The 20,704-nt window shown below is 43.0% G+C and overlaps 11 non-coding genes across 11 annotated transcripts; all 11 read right to left on the minus strand.

Moving 5' to 3' along the window:
• Nucleotides 1-71: 71 nt before the first annotated feature.
• On the minus strand, nt 72-213 carry LOC132465261 (U4 spliceosomal RNA). Its single transcript, XR_009527496.1, has one exon. It is a non-coding gene; the product is annotated as a U4 spliceosomal RNA (small nuclear RNA).
• Nucleotides 214-698: 485 nt separating this feature from the next.
• Nucleotides 699-840, minus strand: LOC132465262 (U4 spliceosomal RNA). Its single transcript, XR_009527497.1, has one exon. It is a non-coding gene; the product is annotated as a U4 spliceosomal RNA (small nuclear RNA).
• Nucleotides 841-1,327: 487 nt separating this feature from the next.
• LOC132465263 (U4 spliceosomal RNA) lies at nt 1,328-1,469 on the minus strand. Its single transcript, XR_009527498.1, has one exon. It is a non-coding gene; the product is annotated as a U4 spliceosomal RNA (small nuclear RNA).
• A 476-nt stretch (nt 1,470-1,945) lies between these two features.
• On the minus strand, nt 1,946-2,087 carry LOC132465281 (U4 spliceosomal RNA). The gene has a single exon (XR_009527515.1). It is a non-coding gene; the product is annotated as a U4 spliceosomal RNA (small nuclear RNA).
• A 487-nt stretch (nt 2,088-2,574) lies between these two features.
• LOC132465264 (U4 spliceosomal RNA) lies at nt 2,575-2,716 on the minus strand. The gene has a single exon (XR_009527499.1). It is a non-coding gene; the product is annotated as a U4 spliceosomal RNA (small nuclear RNA).
• A 487-nt stretch (nt 2,717-3,203) lies between these two features.
• On the minus strand, nt 3,204-3,345 carry LOC132465285 (U4 spliceosomal RNA). The gene has a single exon (XR_009527519.1). It is a non-coding gene; the product is annotated as a U4 spliceosomal RNA (small nuclear RNA).
• A 476-nt stretch (nt 3,346-3,821) lies between these two features.
• On the minus strand, nt 3,822-3,963 carry LOC132465268 (U4 spliceosomal RNA). Its single transcript, XR_009527503.1, has one exon. It is a non-coding gene; the product is annotated as a U4 spliceosomal RNA (small nuclear RNA).
• A 476-nt stretch (nt 3,964-4,439) lies between these two features.
• LOC132465265 (U4 spliceosomal RNA) lies at nt 4,440-4,581 on the minus strand. Its single transcript, XR_009527500.1, has one exon. It is a non-coding gene; the product is annotated as a U4 spliceosomal RNA (small nuclear RNA).
• Nucleotides 4,582-5,045: 464 nt separating this feature from the next.
• LOC132465331 (U4 spliceosomal RNA) lies at nt 5,046-5,187 on the minus strand. The gene has a single exon (XR_009527562.1). It is a non-coding gene; the product is annotated as a U4 spliceosomal RNA (small nuclear RNA).
• Nucleotides 5,188-5,654: 467 nt separating this feature from the next.
• On the minus strand, nt 5,655-5,796 carry LOC132465330 (U4 spliceosomal RNA). Its single transcript, XR_009527561.1, has one exon. It is a non-coding gene; the product is annotated as a U4 spliceosomal RNA (small nuclear RNA).
• Nucleotides 5,797-6,822: 1,026 nt separating this feature from the next.
• LOC132465328 (U4 spliceosomal RNA) lies at nt 6,823-6,964 on the minus strand. The gene has a single exon (XR_009527559.1). It is a non-coding gene; the product is annotated as a U4 spliceosomal RNA (small nuclear RNA).
• Between the last annotated feature and the right edge of the window lie 13,740 nt (nt 6,965-20,704).

Consider the following 20,704-nt stretch of genomic DNA (forward strand, 5'->3'; position numbering starts at 1 on the left):
TAATACGCTCAGTAAACAAACACCAATTGCTGTAAAAATTGAAGGATAATTTATTTTGAACATATTATCAGTCTCCTTAGAAACTGTCAAAAATTGCCATCGCCGACTATATTGCAAGTCGTCTTTGGCGGGGTATTGGGTAAAGTTTTCAACTAGCAATAATCGCGCCTCAGTTAGACCTCATAGGCTACGATACTGCCGCTGCGCAAAGATAACAATAGAAATATTGACAGTTTGTTTGTTTTTCACTACAACCTCTTACACAAGGGTATATTATGCCCACGTTTCTGAACATTTTATCATCAGCACTAGTTTAGGTTAGTACAGCACATCATGTAGCATTTTTTAAGTCATATTGTTTCACATTTGTTAAATATGTCAACATTTGTTGAATGAAACAAACTTGAAACAGACTTGATACAACCTGGGATCTACACTGTAGATTCTACATTGCATTGTGGGACGAAATCACAACATGAAGTGAGTAGACTAGCGCCCATGTCATTAGCATGGAAAACAGTCGCTTACTTAATAAAACCTTGGTGTTATTACTGATACTTTACGCAAGCAGTGCCTGTAATATAGTGGTCAAGTAGGTCAAACAGACATATAATTTGAAATTAGGAATAATACGCTCAGTAAACAAACACCAATTGCTGTAAAAATTGAAGGACAATTTATTTTGAACATATTATCAGTCTCCTTAGAAACTGTCAAAAATTGCCATCGCCGACTATATTGCAAGTCGTCTTTGGCGGGGTATTGGGTAAAGTTTTCAACTAGCAATAATCGCGCCTCAGTTAGACCTCATAGGCTACGATACTGCCGCTGCGCAAAGATAACAATAGAAATATTGACAGAGTTTGTTTGTTTTTCACTACAACCTCTTACACAAGGGTATATTATGCCCACGTTTCTGAACATTTGATCATCAGCACTAGTTTAGGTTAGTACAGCACATCATGTAGCATTTTTTAAGTCATATTGTTTCACATTTGTTAAATATGTCAACATTTGTTGAATGAAACAAACTTGAAACAGACTTGATACAACCTGGGATCTACACTGTAGATTCTACATTGCATTGTGGGACGAAATCACAACATGAAGTGAGTAGACTAGCGCCCATGTCATTAGCATGGAAAACAGTCGCTTACTTAATAAAACCTTGGTGTTATTACTGATACTTTACGCAAGCAGTGCCTGTAATATAGTGGTCAAGTAGGTCAAACAGACATATAATTTGAAATTAGGAATAATACGCTCAGTAAACAAACACCAATTGCTGTAAAAATTGAAGGACAATTTATTTTGAACATATTATCAGTCTCCTTAGAAACTGTCAAAAATTGCCATCGCCGACTATATTGCAAGTCGTCTTTGGCGGGGTATTGGGTAAAGTTTTCAACTAGCAATAATCGCGCCTCAGTTAGACCTCATAGGCTACGATACTGCCGCTGCGCAAAGATAACAATAGAAATATTGACAGAGTTTGTTTGTTTTTCACTACAACCTCTTACACAAGGGTATATTATGCCCACGTTTCTGAACATTTGATCATCAGCACTAGTTTAGGTTAGTACAGCACATCATGTAGCAGTTTTTAAGTCATATTGTTTCACATTTGTTAAATATGTCAACATTTGTTGAATGAAACAAACTTGATACAACCTGGGATCTACACTGTAGATTCTACATTGCATTGTGGGACGAAATCACAACATGAAGTGAGTAGACTAGCGCCCATGTCATTAGCATGGAAAACACTCGCTTACTCAATAAAACCTTGGTGTTATTATGGATACTTTACGCAAGCAGTGCCTGTAATATAGTGGTCAAATAGGTCAAACAGACAGATAATTTGAAATTAGGAATAATACGCTCAGTAATCAAACACCAATTGCTGTACAAATTGAAGGACAATTTATTTTGAACATATTATCAGTCTCCTTAGAAACTGTCAAAAATTGCCATCGCCGACTATATTGCAAGTCGTCTTTGGCGGGGTATTGGGTAAAGTTTTCAACTAGCAATAATCACGCCTCAGTTAGACCTCATAGGCTACGATACTGCCGCTGCGCAAAGATATCGATAGAAAGATTGACAGATTTTGATTGTTTTTCACTACAACCTCTTACACAAGGGTATATTATGCCCACGTTTCTGAACATTTTATCATCAGCACTAGTTTAGGTTAGTACAGCACATCATGTAGCATTTTTTAAGTCATATTGTTTCACATTTGTTAAATATGTCAACATTTGTTGAATGAAACAAACTTGAAACAGACTTGATACAACCTGGGATCTACACTGTAGATTCTACATTGCATTGTGGGACGAAATCACAACATGAAGTGAGTAGACTAGCGCCCATGTCATTAGCATGGAAAACAGTCGCTTACTTAATAAAACCTTGGTGTTATTACTGATACTTTACGCAAGCAGTGCCTGTAATATAGTGGTCAAGTAGGTCAAACAGACATATAATTTGAAATTAGGAATAATACGCTCAGTAAACAAACACCAATTGCTGTAAAAATTGAAGGACAATTTATTTTGAACATATTATCAGTCTCCTTAGAAACTGTCAAAAATTGCCATCGCCGACTATATTGCAAGTCGTCTTTGGCGGGGTATTGGGTAAAGTTTTCAACTAGCAATAATCGCGCCTCAGTTAGACCTCATAGGCTACGATACTGCCGCTGCGCAAAGATAACAATAGAAATATTGACAGAGTTTGTTTGTTTTTCACTACAACCTCTTACACAAGGGTATATTATGCCCACGTTTCTGAACATTTGATCATCAGCACTAGTTTAGGTTAGTACAGCACATCATGTAGCAGTTTTTAAGTCATATTGTTTCACATTTGTTAAATATGTCAACATTTGTTGAATGAAACAAACTTGAAACAGACTTGATACAACCTGGGATCTACACTGTAGATTCTACATTGCATTGTGGGACGAAATCACAACATGAAGTGAGTAGACTAGCGCCCATGTCATTAGCATGGAAAACAGTCGCTTACTTAATAAAACCTTGGTGTTATTACTGATACTTTACGCAAGCAGTGCCTGTAATATAGTGGTCAAGTAGGTCAAACAGACATATAATTTGAAAATAGGAATAATACGCTCAGTAATCAAACACCAATTGCTGTACAAATTGAAGGATAATTTATTTTGAACATATTATCAGTCTCCTTAGAAACTGTCAAAAATTGCCATCGCCGACTATATTGCAAGTCGTCTTTGGCGGGGTATTGGGTAAAGTTTTCAACAAGCAATAATCGCGCCTCAGTTAGACCTCATAGGCTACGATACTGCCGCTGCGCAAAGATAACAATAGAAATATTGACAGAGTTTGTTTGTTTTTCACTACAACCTCTTACACAAGGGTATATTATGCCCACGTTTCTGAACATTTGATCATCAGCACTAGTTTAGGTTAGTACAGCACATCATGTAGCAGTTTTTAAGTCATATTGTTTCACATTTGTTAAATATGTCAACATTTGTTGAATGAAACGAACTTGATACAACCTGGGATCTACACTGTAGATTCTACATTGCATTGTGGGACGAAATCACAACATGAAGTGAGTAGACTAGCGCCCATGTCATTTGCATGGAAAACACTCGCTTACTCAATAAAACCTTGGTGTTATTACTGATACTTTACGCAAGCAGTGCCTGTAATATAGTGGTCAAGTAGGTCAAACAGACAGATAATTTGAAATTAGGAATAATACGCTCAGTAATCAAACACCCATTGCTGTACAAATTGAAGGATAATTTATTTTGAACATATTATCAGTCTCCTTAGAAACTGTCAAAAATTGCCATCGCCGACTATATTGCAAGTCGTCTTTGGCGGGGTATTGGGTAAAGTTTTCAACTAGCAATAATCGCGCCTCAGTTAGACCTCATAGGCTACGATACAGCCGCTGCGCAAAGATAACGATAGAGATATTGACAGAGTTTGTTTGTTTTTCACTACAAGCTCTTACACAAGGGTATATTATGCCCACGTTTCTGAACATTTGATCATCAGCACTAGTTTAGGTTAGTAGAGCACATCATGTAGCAGTTTTTAAGTCATATTGTTTTACATTTGTTAAATATGTCAACATTTGTTGAATGAAACAAACTTGATACAACCTGGGATCTACACTGTAGATTCTACATTGCATTGTGGGACGAAATCACAACATGAAGTGAGTAGACTAGCGCCCATGTCATTAGCATGGAAAACAGTCGCTTACTTAATAAAACCTTGGTGTTATTACTGATACTTTACGCAAGCAGTGCCTGTAATATAGTGGTCAAGTAGGTCAAACAGACATATAATTTGAAAATAGGAATAATACGCTCAGTAATCAAACACCAATTGCTGTACAAATTGAAGGATAATTTATTTTGAACATATTATCAGTCTCCTTAGAAACTGTCAAAAATTGCCATCGCCGACTATATTGCAAGTCGTCTTTGGCGGGGTATTGGGTAAAGTTTTCAACTAGCAATAATCGCGCCTCAGTTAGACCTCATAGGCTACGATACTGCCGCTGCGCAAAGATAACACGTTTCAGCTTGGCCGAGCATCTTGTATTTGACAACAACCTCTTACACAAGGGTTTTAAAACCAAGTTTCTGAATATTAGATTATAAACACTATTCTAGATTAGTATAGCACATCATATAGTAGTTACTCAAATGATATTGTCTCACACTTGTTAAAAACACCAACCGAGGCTTAATGAAAAAAGAATATCTGAGATCTACAATGCATTGCGGGAGGAATTGCCAACAATGAAGTGAGTCGTCTACCGCCCAGGTCATTAGTATGGAAAACACACATTTACCTAATATAACCTGGATTACTGCTGATACATTTTTCTAATTCAGCATGTAATGCTGGTAATGAAACAAGATGATGCATAGCAACGTGTGAAAGTATGATTTATTAGTCACTTGGATAAAAGTCTGATCGAGGAAATTGTAACAAAGGGATTCAAGTGGTTTGTCTTAAACATTAAATCAGTCTCCTTAGAAACTGTCAAAAATTGCCATCGACGACTATATTGCAAGTCGTCTTTGGCGGGGTATTGGGTAAAGTTTTCAACTAGCAATAATCGCGCCTCAGTTAGACCTCATAGGCTACGATACTGCCGCTGCGCAAAGATAACACAAAACGGTTTGACAGAGCATCTGTAATTTGACAACAACCTCTTGAACAAGGGTTTTAAAAACACGTTTCTGAACATTAGTTTATAAGCACTAGTTTAGGTTAGTATAAGCACATCATATAGTAGTTACTTAAATTATATAGTCTCACACTTGTTAAAAACATCAACCGAGGATTAATTTAATACTAATATCTGAGATCTACAATGCATTGTGGGAGGAATTCCCAACAATGAAGTGAATAGTCTACCGCCTAGGTCATTAGTATGGAAAACACACAATTACCTAACATAACCTGCATTACTGGTGATACATTGTTCTAATTCTGCATGTAATGTTAATGAAACAAGATAACGCATAGCAACTAGCGAAATATGATTCATTAGACATTTAAATAAAAGTCCGATCTGGAAAATAGTAACACAACGATTCATTTGTTAGCCTTATTTTTTTAACACTATATCAGTCTCCTTAGAAACTGTCAAAAATTGCCACTGACGACTATATTGCAAGTCGTCATTGGCGGGGTATTGGGTAAAGTTTTCAACTAGCAATAATCGCGCCTCAGTTAGACCTCATAGGCTACGATACTGCCGCTGCGCAAAGATACTCCACTGGCGGGTGTCAGACATTCTCATATTCCACAACAACATCCTATACAATGGTTTAAAATTCACGCGCCAGTATTTGGACACCGTGATGTGAATAAAATCATTAGCTTTATTGAAGTATAAAAAAAATAATATAGGCTACCTAAACACATACAGGTGGGCCAAACTTATTCTCATGTTTATACAATACAAACGCAAAGGGTTAAAGGAAACATACATTTGAGCCCTGCAATGCATTGTGGGATGAGAACACCACAACGAATGGAATACTGCATGAGTCGCCCTCTGGGAAACAAGACTGACGGCTTCCTACTGACTTAAACGTTGTTGTGCAAACAGTGCATGCAAAATTACGTTTCCAAAAGCATATCAGTACTTAATATCAATTGCGAAAGAAATGAAAAACAAAAATTATTAAAAAGCTACTCGTACACAGCTACGCTTTATAGCTTGATTAAATGCTACAAGCAAGCAGCTTCTGTCCTGAGCATTTCGAGCACTATTACTCTACTTTATGAAAAAATGACTCCGCCCAAAGTATCTCATGCATTCAGTGACCTTGTTTCGAGTGAAGGTTTAAACTAGTTCTTACTGCGTTTCAGATATATCAATAATTAATGTACGGATTGACAGAGCTTCTCTTTTTGAAAACATTCTCATAAACAATGTCAATATTCGATATTATTCGGTCATAAGCACAAGCTTATGTTAGTACAGCAAATAATGGAGTAGGTAAAACACACTGTTACGTAGTTGTATTTGTTTTACACCACAGTAAAGGGTTAACGGAATATCCACAATGCATTGTGGGACTAGACCGTAGCAATGAATGGAGTACCGCCCATTTTGAAAATGTTGTGCTAGTACATGTGATACCTCACTCCATTTAATGAATTTCCGAATCTAGCAGACCCTACCTCTATGAAGTGGATAAATTTAACCATATACTGAACTTGAAGTTAACCCCTACCAGACTAAATGCCATTTAAGATAAATTCAGCTTTATTTTTCACATCTAATCAGTCTCCTTAGAGACTGTCAAAAATTGCCACTGACGACTATATTGCAAGTCGTCATTGGCGGGGTATTGGGTAAAGTTTTCAACTAGCAATAATCGCGCCTCGGATAGACCTCATAGGCTACGATACTGCCGCTGCGCAAAGATGACGACCGATCAGATGCCCAGGGTACCCAACCTCGTGAAACAACACTTTCGGTAAGGGTTTCGACGAAACTATATAATTTCATGCAGTTAGATTAATGCTAAGGGGGAAAGCCTTGTAGTGATTAAGGATAATAACGCATTCATGTTTCATTGGTTAAAACGTATAATACATCAGAATGGGAAGATAAACAGAAAGCCCAAACCTAGTGCATTGTGGGATGAATTAGACCCCTCCCCGGCGACGGAGATTTGCAACCCTCACATTCATTGGAGATACACGTTCACATCTTCATCAAATTGAATGTAAAGATTTTGTGATGTTGTCTCTGAACGCCCTCACGGTATATGGAGTTTACATACGTTCAACTCTTTACATTATTTGATCATAGCACCTCGCACCACATAGGCTACGGGATAACCTACCCGGTTCAACTACCGACCAACCAACCAATTACTACTCATTCATTGGCATGTGGTGATCATTTACTTGATCACATGTGTTTCCTAAAGTACGTTAACGTCACAATGCATCGTTCCAGTCATGTAGACCGCAGTATGACCAGGGCTGTCTATTTCATTATTCGCCGGAATCTTCTCTTTTTTTACCAAATGGGGGTTGCATTGTCGGATCGCAGTTTCAGTTACGTAATGCACACGACGATGCAACGTATCGATATGTACCTCTTATTATCTATACATTGTTAATTAATCACACTGATTCATCCCTACGTTGGCCGATTTATGAGTAAAAAAACGTCCCCCTGTTGGTGCAAAGTAATTTGCTACTTCCAAAAATACAATAGTAACATGAATGAGTAAAGTTCAACTAGGCGGGCTCAAACAATAGGCTACCTTTTGAACCTTTTAACAAATAGGATTTCAACCTACCACCCTACACATAGCAAAAAAAGGTTCAGGAGTTATTAAATAAGTATAACTATGCATTGTCAATGGCCAAACGTCGTGACAACATGACCAACATCGGGGTACCCAGCAGATGGCAGCAGACTTACATTTTATACTCACATGTTGAGGTTATAAATTCCACATGCCCACTTTGATATATAATAACACAATACAAATACACACGTGTCTGCATGTGTTCTATGAATACAATCTTTTTAGTACGATCATGATATATGTGGCAAATGAAATTGTCCCCAAAGTCCCAACTACTTGAAAGCTCTCAAATATGTTCGTGATTTTGTCCCTGTTGCTAGGCCCAGCTTGTATGAAAATTAGAGTCAATTCGACAATGTAGAAAACGACCACGTTACCTTAAATTAGCTGGACACAACGGCTTCCACGTAATTGGGTTTTCTGAACAAAACAAAAAAGAATTCACTAAAGGTTTGTTAAATGTATACGTTTAAAATAAAAGGTTATTCCACGATTTCGAAATGTTTCACGAGAACACCAGGTTAGCGGGATCCAACATTCACCGGAAGTCAGACAATAAAAGTAAATAAAATAACTAAATAAACCTTTTTGTATTTCACATGAATCCCATGAAGTAATACATTCTTTAAATAAGGAATCATTTGAAAATACTGTTATATAATGAAATATTTTTTGTTTATTGTGTAGGCCTATTTGTTAGCCTTGGACTGACAAGTGACTAACACATGCCTACAGCATTTTAAAACTAAACTTTATTAAACCGCACAAAGCACTTATGAAGATGGGTTTTACCAATGTGAAGCTTAAAGGGGTAGTTCGGAATTTTGGACATAGGGCCTGATTCCCAAGTGAGCATTGGTATTCTATATCACTGGAGACAGTTTTCAACACATTTCATTCAGTCCTTCTAGTTGCAGAGTTCGCTCGTGCTAGGCTAGCGCACGGCAACGGGCAATGCTAGCCTGCTATTAAAAACAGTCTTACCCACTCCACAGTACACCCGAGGTAAATCAATTATAACGCCAGACTATAGATTTAAATGTCTGTGTTGATAGAATAATGTTAGAAATAAAACTAACCTTGCATCGCATGAATCATCGAGGGACTACTTTCTCAGCAGAAGCGGAATTTTACTATGCGCTGGTTAGGTTTGTAACCGAATCACGACAGAAGAACGTAAACAGAGAAGCGTGGGACAGAAGCGCAATTGAACGACTAGGCAACATGATGGTTCAGTGTGCTTTTAGAAATTGTAGAAATAAACGGTACAGATGGGCACCACAAAGTTTCCACCAATTTCCAGTGCGAGATCCAGAAAGGACTCAACTGTGGCTTGTTGCTGCTGGCTTGGACATCAAAACACCGGCTCGTACATGTACGATTCGTTGGATACAACAAATTCCTCATAATCGTCTTCAAAAGCAGATGCATCGCTAACTCCTCCAAACGTGGGCATATCTTGTTGAATTGAATACGCTTATATAATTCCTTCGTTCACTGTAGGCTACTCTGCGTTTGTAGCAATGACAGCGGCAGGTAACCTAGGTATCAGTCCGCCGCTGCCGTAGCCTACGTACAGGAATATAAACACTGCTGCTGAGACCCCGCAATTCCCTCAAAATGCAATGCAATGCAAGGTTGGTTTTATTTCTAACATTATTCTATAAACAGACATTTAGATTTATAGTCTGTCGTTATAATTGATTTACCTCGGGTGTACTGTGGAGTGGGTAAGACTGTTTTTAATAGCAGGCTAGCATTGCCCGTTGACGTGCGCTAGCCTAGCACGAGCAAACTCTGCAACTAGAACGACTGTATGAAATGTGTTGAAAACTGTCTCCAGTGATATAGAATACCAATGCTCACTTGGGAATCAGGCCCTATGTCCAAAATTCCGAACTACCCCTTTAACTTGTATTATGCAGGTGCATTCAGGTGCTCAGCAGATAACCTGGGTCATGCGAGCAGTTGAAGCAGCTTGCATTGACAAATTAGGAAGGGATTTTCAACTGCCAAAATGTCAGACCATCGAGGTTTACAGAGGCAGGTACGGATCACTGCCAGGGCCAGGTAAGTATGCAGGTTAAGGGATTACATTATGTTTGTGCTCTATAATCTCAAATAAATCCTGCCATTCTTTGTTTCATCCTAACGTGAATGCCAAAAAACCCTTTGCATCCCCAAAAGGTTCCCGTTCATGCTATAAACATATATGGCGTTCAAATCCATTTGACGTTCGTTGTAATCTAAAACAAGTTAATATGATAAAATGGCGCTCTGTCCCCAGTGTTTTTATATAAATCAATTCAGAGTGTTGCCCTGCCTAGCCCGTTCAAGCTTAATTATCTTATTTATGCACACAGTCAAGTGCGGTTGAATTCCATCACCAGGCAGGCCTGGTGGGTATTTGCTTGCAGCATTTACACTTGACCTGTCACGCAAAGATTGTCCTGGAGCTCACCCTGCTGCTGCGGTTCTGGGCAGAGAGATGGAAATAGAGAGCGGCAGATGGCTAGTCGGCAGCCATGGCAGGGCTTCAGCATAGACTGCTGGGCACATAGCGCTATACCATCCAAAAGGAGGCTTGCAGCGCGATCCGTGAACTCCAACAAGCTCAGAGCCATTTCCCTTCCTCCAACATCAATCACGACACTGACGGGCTGGGCGGCTGGCTCTCAAAAAAAACGGGAAAAAAAAACACAAAATCAATGTTGTCCTTGGGAAGTGATCTGGCCTGCAGATTGGCTTACTGGCAAAGTGGCTATATTGTAGGTTCAGTAGTCATACTGGTTTGGGGGGGTTGCACACTTACCTTGCCTGTATAAACCCATGTAGCTCTCCTATGCCAAGTAGACAATGCCTTTGACTCTCAGGACAAAATCTATTCAGGGTGGCCACAACTCATATTTTAATGTTTGATTTATTGTCATACAACGTATTTAATGTGACGGTGCCTGTTTGATTTAATTATACGCTCGTCTGTGCGTAATCTTTTCTTTGCAATAACATCAGGCAGGCTAAGGAGCTTCGGTCATGTGGATGCCTGCTTGTCCTTCCTCTGAGGAGTGGGCCACCTGGAACATAATAGAAGAGCAGAAGCTGGAGCTGGACGGAGGCTGATTACATTTTGTGGGGAGCCGGTGGGGTGATGGGGGTTGGTGGGGGGCTACGGCCGAAGTGACATTTTTCATGGTCGATGTGACATCTGAGACAGCGCACGGGGTCATCTGATAAGGAATGATGAATCGTTGAAGCAGCTTCTTTAGCAAGTTAACTCCCTAGTCTACCAAATGTCCGACTAAAGAAGCTGAAGAGGAAATTGCGCCGCCTTCCCTTTCCACGTCACTAGTCACTCACTCACCCAGAATGGCACTTTTGTAACATACTAGAATATTCTCGGTCGCCAATTCGCTCTCTCGCTATAGCTCTCACACACACGCACACACACACACACGCACGCATACGGGCGCGCGCACGCACATGCACATACACACAAGCTCACCGACTGTTCACACCACCCCACACACTGCTGCTACCCTGCTATTCCCGGTCTGGGCTTATTCCCAGAGAGACTCCAAAGGGGCCACCATACGCCTGCCTGTGCGTTGTCTGCCAAACCTGATGTCTCCGTGTCGCACTTGCTTGAGTTGGAACTAAGCTCCATGCTAATTTAGTATAGCAGAGGTGCTGTGTGTGTATGTGTGTTTGCATATGGCATGTAGTATTAGAAAAAAGTATATAGCCCATATACATCCGTTGTGCGCATAAAGACACACACCTGCGCCTAACCAAGGAGCCGCTCAGATGTCTTTTAATACCCCATGCTTGCTGGAAGAGGGAGTGGCAGTGAGCTACCTCCATCTGTTATTCCCACATCGTCGCCTTTCAATCTCACCACTTCATCCAGCAACCTTCAACCGCCATCCAAAAGAGTAATCGAGCTTTTGTTTTGTTGCCGGAGCTAAACAGGTCTGGCTCTTCCCCTGTGCTGCAGAAAAAGGCTTGTTCAATGTCGGTGAAACTCCAGGGCTTTCGTTTGTTGTGAGTTGGGCGTGTGTCAACGGGAATGCTATAAGGTTGTCTAAATGAGAAGTAATATTGAAAAAGCAAGGTTGTTAAGGGGAAGATACATATTTTTTATATTAAGATACCGTTACATTTATATTGTAGGCCTATTCAATTAATATTAATAGAATAGGGTTAACGTCTGACTTTACTTTTTGGACCGAACATTTGTAGGCATATCAAACACTCATTCTAAATCACGTTTTGTTTAGCCTACCTCCTGCAGATTTGAAACTATTGACATGAAGCCACTAAATAAAAAATAATAAAAATATACATTTCCTTATGTAATGTTTCCAATATATTTTTATTTATGATGAATTGTTGTACGACGTGCACTCTGGCCAAATAGCAGCCTACCGTTGGCAATATAGATCAGAGTTCAAAAGGCAGTGGCAGACTGAATGTGGCCAACAGAGGACTTCATAGTCGATGTGTTAACAAATACCTGGACTGTTTACAGTTTGTCCTACAGCTAAAGGTTAGGTGTATTCATGTTGTGATGATCTGAGAAGCAAATAAGAAACCCTTTTTTTTTCTAATTCCAGGTAGGCCTATTCATCATTTATTTCTGGATAATGTATTATTCCGCTTGACATTGATATCAGTCAAAGATGAATCAGCCTTTGTGCTTAATAATAGGTTATAGGCCTACGCGTGACGCCTGGAAATCCAGGTTTCGCACACAGCCAGCAGAGGGCAGTCAGTCACCACGACGGTCATTCATCATCATCGGCTATGATGAACCATTAATCTTCACTCTTGATTTCAGACCTTGTAACTCGGTTGGAAGTTATGCAAAACGACGCACGCCAGGTGTATGCTTAGTGTGGACTGGGAGAAGAATAAATGCAATGACACCACCCCACTAAGGGGGGGGGGCGGGGGCTTCGATCAATATGCCACTCATAAGTTGTCTTCTGTTCCATTTCTTCTCTTTATTGACTTGAGAAAGGTTTGAGCCCCACCCCTCCCCAGTACACTCTTGGTATGCAAATCCCCATTCCCCACAAGCAGTGGCGCTGGAATCAACAGCCACATTACTCTGAATATTGAACTCCCCCCTTTCCCCCAAACAACCTTGTTCTGGCCGACGGCGCGCTATATTCCTGACTCAATTTGTGATAGTGCGAGAGTGTTTGTCTCCCTGGTTTTAGCGCCTTGGTGCCTGTTTGGCTGACACTTGTCTGGCTTGGCCCACGTTCTCCTTGATCTCATCAGTCAACGGGAGGACCTGTGAAGGCCAAATTCGTCTCCGCGTGTGTCTGTGTCAGTGTGCAAGCTTGTGTTGTCAGCAGTTAGCTACTGAGTCATATCCCGAGGACACTGGTTATCCCCCCAGGGCGCCTCCGCGGAAGATGGCACGGCACCTTAAACCGACATAGGCCTACTCCTACACGACCGTATATCACTCAGTAAAACACCATAAATATGCAATGATGAAATGTTCTGTATACACCCTCTCCACACACACGCGCGCGCGCGCACACACACACACACACACACACACACACACACACACACACACACACACACACACACACACACACACACACACACAGCCTTTAGGCTATATATACACCAGTGTTCATATTATTATTTTTTTGGTTCATATTAATATAAAATGCAACAACAAACATTCTGAGCCGACTTGCTGACTAGATCTATCATAAATACAAACCATAGATTATCGCGCTAAAGTGCTGTAATAGCCTAGTAGCGGTTTAGCATCGGTCCATCATGTTGAGCCGTCCTTATACTCGTTTATGTGCGTTATACTCCGTGTTCTCTATCCACGCGCAGCCTTATCTCCCATGAGTTGTTTTCCCGGCGTTTGGAGTGGGAGGGGAATTCATTCCAGGTCCCCCCCTCGCGCGCCTTCCCATCACTTCCTGTTCCTCAAACGCTACGTCTCTCGTCTGGGCAGAAGGCGGCAGCAGCAGCAGCAGCCTACGCGTATCCCACAGGTGTGTGTTCCTGACCAAAGCGAGAGCTCCCGAAGAGATACACACCTGGAAGGAACCATCATGTGACCGGCACCTGGGCGTGGAGAAAGTCCTTTGTATTTCCCTGACTCCTTTTGTGAGTTGCCCGTGTCGTCTTTGAGCAAGGAACTCCCTGTCGGTCGAGCAGTAATCCTGTTTTCTACGGAATAGTGCCTTTTTTTTGCAGCCGCCTGTAGACCCGCGAGCAGAAAGAACATGAGCCTCGGGTTCATGTGACCGAAGGGACTCCAGGTCTGGACTTCGGATTTTTGGAACTACTGTTGGTTTTTTCCTCCAAGGTGAGTTTCCAGGCGACCTGGTGGATACTTGGCAGTGATTTTCTTCCCGCTTAACGGTCACATGCATCCCAACTCCTGAACAAGGATGTCAAATATGTAACAACGTTTATTTTTCAATTGTTATAACATTATGACATAATACAATTCGTATTTATGCCGGAACGGATACATTGCCGTTAGGATTTGAGAATGATATCGATCAAGGAATTCATACGCGTCTGGTAATGGTGTAATGCAACAGCTTACGTTATTCCCGATATGTCAGCACAATAATACGTCCACACCGGACCCAAGACGTTAACCTACTTCCACGGTCATGCCCCCGCCACCAGCATGCCCACAGCTACACCATGCCATATCACTCAATACCGTTGTATTGCATCATAACAACCCTAGCCTACTTGATAATTTACGCTAAAAAAAAAGTACGCCAGACTGTGCTCCGAAACACTCACTTTCACGGCTCAACGCATTGCATCGCAACGAATCGCAAACGCTGTATGTTTTAATTTCACATATTATACCGGTTTTAAACATCTGCTCCGTCACCTCAGCTGCAGGCAACTCTTCTCATCTCGCACCGTCACCACTGGTGAGACCCGGTTGTGTGTGACACCACGTGCCTACTGGATAGACCCAGCCTGTCGCGAACAGCCTCATTGATTCTCAAATTAACAGAACTGGTTGTGACGTTACTTTTCCTCCCTTGTGTTTGGGTGTGTATGCCCTTATATCCCCTCTGTTGAAGAGGGCGAGACAGTAGCCCGATTCAAGTCCTTGTTGATTCTCCTCCCGAGAAAATGCTGTCAGTCCGGGTCTCTCTCTGTTCCTGACGCTGCTCGCCACAACAGATGACTGTACTGCCTTGTTGTTGTGTCTCTGTCTAAACCGTCCCTCTTTTCTTATCCAACGGCGGTGCTGCCGCCTTCTCCCTCTTCTGGAACACACAGCACTACTGTACACGGAAGGCTGCATCTCCTGGGGATTATCCTCATTAAACTGCCTCATCGGAAGGGGGGAAATGGATTGTTCCGGGCATGGGGAGGGAGGCAGGCTTCTTCTATAGTTATATGGGTGGTGGTGGTGGTGGTGGTGGTGATGGTGGTGGTGGTTAATTATACAGTTCCAGGCTGGGATGTGGGGGAAAGGGGGGACACACATGGAGACGGGGAAAAGAGCTGGCAGCAGGGAAGTATTGGAGAAGGGAGGGCTATGAATCGAGGTCATAGCCAGGGCTCCTGATAGGGGGGTGAGTTGACTTCTCAGCGGCCAGGTCCACAGTAGTGGCCATCTGCTCACAGGACAACAGAGACCTACTGGTACAGAGGCCCCGCCCCGTTTCCAACAATGCATCGGCCTGGGTTTATCTCGCTCACTTTGAATAAATGAAGACACCTTATCTTTGCGGAGTAGAGCCGTGATGAATGTTTGTTCCCGCTCCATGCAAGGGTACGAAGGGATGGGCAAAAAAAGCGAACCGCATATACACCCCACACCTCTTTTGTCATTCTCTTTCCAGGGCTGGGCGAAGAGATAGGCATTGGCCATTCAGGTTAGATGCTAGAGTTTCAGCCGATAAACCATATTGTACACGTGAGCTTGTGACTGGTGAAGTACAAGAGTCAGCGAGTGGAGACTGGCAAGAGACGGCTCCGCAAGAATGTCCTTCTAGTCTAGTGCAGTTTTTCCTCTTCCTCCTCTTTCTGACACTGGTAATACATTTGAATAAAAAACGTCTAAAAACCCTCCCAGGACACTTCAACGATGCCAAACAGGAAAATGAAATATGGATGATAATTAAGGGATAGACTTTTCATTTTTAGCTTATTTTCACACCTCGCTTTTGTTCTTCTGAAAGGAGAAACCCAGACTATAAGCTGTGATATGGGAACCGACTTCAAAACTAAAAAGTTTAGAACTCAAAAGCAGTCTCCCTGCGATAGTTTCTTTTTTTTGTTTCACAAATCTCCACAACTACTGTTTACATTTTTACATTTTGACCAAGTTGCTGGCATAAATAATTGAAAACAGGAAAGAACCACTTCATCCCAAACCGTGGGGTGGTCCTGTGTTCCTTGTCCTACCCCCTCCAGTCAGCCATGAACATGAACGGTATTATGGGGTTGGCCAGAGTTCACCCCTCTGTTCTTCTTCACCATCAGACTGTTTGTCCAGATAGTTTAGGCTATGCTGTCGTCACCCTGCTCATCCCCTGGAAACAGTGCATTGCATTGTGGGAAACATGCATGAATTAGAATGCATGTTGTTTTGTTCGATTTGAACCTTGATATATGGAAGTGTGTTATTCAGTCCTCCCTGTTTCAATCTTCTCTTAAAGTTGCCTGGTACCTGAATGGTAAGTGCTTGGTTATTACTGGAAGTTATTTGTCTAATCTCTATTGTCATGGATTAGGAGCCATGCAAAAACCAAACGCAACCGTAATCCACCATACGTGAGGTGGAGAAAGATGTTGGGTTTTCCAGTTCGGTCCTACTTCGAAAGCAGAAGTGATTGTGCATGCCCAGAATGAGGAACATGTGGAGGTCTTATGGCAGCAGTGGGGAATGTGGTGTTCGTTTACAGAGGTGCATTGTGGAATGTAGTAGTCAGATCCTAGGCACTACTTCCATTTAGGTTTATCTATATATATAGATATATCTCTATCCGTCCATCCATAATATCTGTGTGTGGACATATCCTGCTTAGGTCGAGTGCTGTAACTTGAGCAGGTCTACACTCCCTCACTAATGGCTATAGCCTGCAGCCGTTGTAAAACATGTTTGTGTATTTCTACTGTCGCCATGGAAGTGAATGATCTATATCAAGCATTCTGAGCTGTTTAACACATTTGAGTGGGTCCCTGTTGTGTGGGTCCCTCCACTAAAAGGCATCCTCAACCATTATCCCGATGCTTGATTTAGAGTCGTTTCAGCCCATTACCTGATAACACATCTAACTTAAAGTGGACTTGGAATGCAAAGGCAGAAAAAGGCAAAGCGTTGTACTTTGCACCCTGTGCTTATCTTAAGTACACACGACACATGCAGCCTTCAGCCGTGAAGGGCGTGTCAGTCGACTGGCCATTAGATGAATCGGGTGGGGGGGATTGAGATTTCCTTTCAAATTGAAGTGTGGTGTGGGGGGTGGCTTTTTCATGTCAGGGGGATTATCCCATGATTGGTTGGAAGGAGGGGGTGGGGGGGGGGCGGGGGGTTGTGGAGGCTGGTAGGCCTGCATGGGATGTCTTGTCTTCTCACATCTTCCCTCACAAAGCCGGCCAATCAACGGCAAAGTAAGTCATCGTGGCCACAGCACCACCCAAAAAAAAAAAAAAAACGACGACAATTTCCTAATACCACTGATCTTCTCTGGTCCTTCCCCTGGGTTGTGACTTGTCGGTACATGCTCCACTCTCGCCATGCAGTCCAGGTCAGTTGGAGCAAATGACAAAGCCGGCGTGATGTTGATGACAGACCGGCGAGGTGAGATCACGTTAATTAGTGTGTGCTTCTTCCCTCTTCCCTCCCGCCAGCTGGCTGAGGGGTCGGGCTTGGCGAGGGCGGTTGGGGGGCTAGGGGAGCCTGGCCACCTGACCTCTGTCTGTTTACTCCTTCACAGCCTCAGAAGTTCAACTCCAGAGTCAAAATCAAAGGTCTGATGGCAGACGAGCTGAAATCTGGGGCAGAGAGGGGTGTTTCACTTTCTTTCGCAAACAGACACTCGACCAGCGCTAGTAAGCTGTGAAAAAGGTGATTGTAAATGTTGGAAATCAACACATTGTCGACTTGCCGCTGTAGAAACAAGAAACAAGGTGTAACTCTGCCTCTAACGGCCTTCGGTTTCCGGCTCAAGCTCTGTGCCGTCTCCCCCTAGAAGTTCTGCGATAAGATAGTAGGACTGGGTCCGAGATTGACCCCTCCATAAATGCATTGACCCACTGCTAAGATGAATCCATGGACACCACCACCACACACAGAGAGGGACCTGGGATCTGCAGCGGACCCCTTCCAACCCCAGACAATCTCCCACTGGAAACGAGTGTTGCTCCTCAGACCCCAAAAAGCCATCTGGAGCAGGAGGAGGTCATTGTGGAGGCGGGGGCCACACGTTTACCCCTCAAACAACCTTGAAACTCTCCCCATCTCCACACGGCCCTTCCTGTGTGTGTGGTTCCTTTTGCGTCCCACTGCCAGCTCATGCTGGCCGGATGAATCACAGCCGGAGTGATGTATTTTGTATTTATAGTTCCCCCATCTTCACCTTTTTAACAGCTAAGTAAACCCCCAGTTTTGGCTGTATGTTTTTCCTGGCTATGAGTTTAGAAAGAACATGATCAGCAATGATCGTAGTGGTGACGCTTGTAAAGGTTTGAGGATAAAAATTGAGGACCATAGGATCCAGTGCGAGGGGCGCTGTCAAACGTTCTCATAACCCACCCTAAACTCGCTGGAGCTAGGGGGTGCACCTGCAGAAAAGGCCCGCTCTGGGAATGCGCACTCAGCCGGAAGGGGCAGCTCTCTCTGACTATTTTCCCTGTTTAAAAATAAATATATAATTCCCTGTTTGCGTCTTTCCTCATTTTGGGGGGAATGATCACAATTTATTTCCCAAAAATGAAACCCTTTTCAACTGCAAGTTATTATTATTCATTTTACCCTTTGACCAGTCCCCTGCCTCCACCGGTTCCACACAGTGTGCACAAATCAGCCACAGTTATGTTCAGCAATGGAAAAGATGAATGTGGAAATGAAAGGAAGCCGTAAATGATTAAGGCTGGGAAAGTGGGAAGGAGTGGGGTAGAGTGAATAAATGGTGTACTTAATTGTGTGGCCGCGGGCTTCTCGGTGGCTGAATGTTCAGAGAGCAGTGGGGGGAAGGTGAAGGCAGCAGCAGGTAACCTGGCTGTCAGCAGCGTGGGGGCTGTGGTGAGTCTTGGCATCAGTCACTGGTGTGATGGAGACACAAAGCAGACAGGGTCCACTCGCTCTCATCCCCTCCCGCCTCCCCGGTGGCGGTCGAGGCTGACGGATTGACACTCACGCCTCGCTGGGTGTGCGGGCGACTCTTCTGATGTCAACCGGCCCACCCGGCCGAGTCAGCCACTGGCGAAAGTTAACATCTAGCCGCGGTGTCTGCCAGGGACGGAGTCGGCCTTCTGAGGAACTTGTTGGCGACGCGAGGCTGGAGCCTGGGGGTCACCTTCATCCAGCGCCAAGGATGTGGTCGCCTCCTCCAGCCTCAGTTTGGTTGAAAGAGGCAGCGCCAGCCAAGAAAGCTAATTTATTCTCCCTCCCTCCGGTTAATTGGCCTGGGCACATAACTGCAGTCCAAAAACGTTATCCGTTTAACGACTTCAGAGAGAGTAGTCCATCCACTTGAACGTGAAAGTAATGATAATGATCAGAAGTGGTGAGTCACACCCTGCGCTCTGCCCTCCGAACCCGACCTCATTCCTCCCCCGATGTAATTAAAGATGAGGCAGACATTATCGGAATTAAAGGTTTGCTTAACGTCCCATCTGAATGCGTGGGATATACCTTGTAAGGCCCTGTGTTGGGAACCCTACGTAGTTATTGTTTGCGGCATAATCTCTGACTGCGGGGCCTTCCGCGGTAACATCAGAGGAGTTGGTATCTGGGTTCCCTTTTAAGAATGTTTTTCAAAATCTTTGTTTCGGCATCCAAGTGACTTCCTTTCACACTTAATTCTCAAACTGACCAATTTCCCTCCCACAAAGAGATGTTTAATTATCACCGCTCTGCTCTATATATGGTCCTGCTGGTTCGTGCTGAATGGGCCAATGACAGTTGGAGACGGGGCCATTTCACCGGGTGATTAATTATGAAGTAAGGCAAGTGGCGGGAGCCGCGGCAAGGAGCGCCGCGCCACTGATGCATGCTGGGTCGGTGGGCTGGCAGCGGCTGGAAGTGAAGGTCACTTTCCAACCTGGGGAAGGAGCGGTGAGACGGGGGGGGGGTGGTGATGAAGCGGGGGCATGAGTGTGAGTGAGAGCCACAGACACAGCACTTCTCTTTTATTTTTTTTTCCTTTCTTCAAACCGACTTGAATTAAAATAGATGAATTAAATACTAGAAAGAGGTTTCTATACTTTCTTTTCCTTGCACCACCTGAGGCTTCCATTTAAATAATAAATGAGAAACATTGTAATAACGGCGTTGTGTAGGGCGTTGCCAAACTGCTAGCCTCCAATGTTTGTCTATAATAAGGAGGAGGGGGGTTTCCAGGTTTGTTAACCAAATAATTTATCTTCTTGGGAAACATCCCTTAATTGCCAGTCCGGTTGCACAAAACCAAAATATTTTCCCTTTCCTCACAATCCGAAGTGGTTTAGAGCAAAAACCTGTGATTGCCCCACCTTTATTGATATTCATTGACTTGCCAGTCATCGTTTAATGGAATTGTACGAAGCCCCGCGTAGCATGGTAATGCTCCAATTCTAGTCTCTCTCTCTCTCTCTCTCTCTCTCTCT

The sequence above is a fragment of the Gadus macrocephalus genome, chromosome 9 (assembly GCF_031168955.1).
Source record: "Gadus macrocephalus chromosome 9, ASM3116895v1".
Taxonomy (NCBI): Eukaryota; Metazoa; Chordata; class Actinopteri; order Gadiformes; family Gadidae; genus Gadus; species Gadus macrocephalus.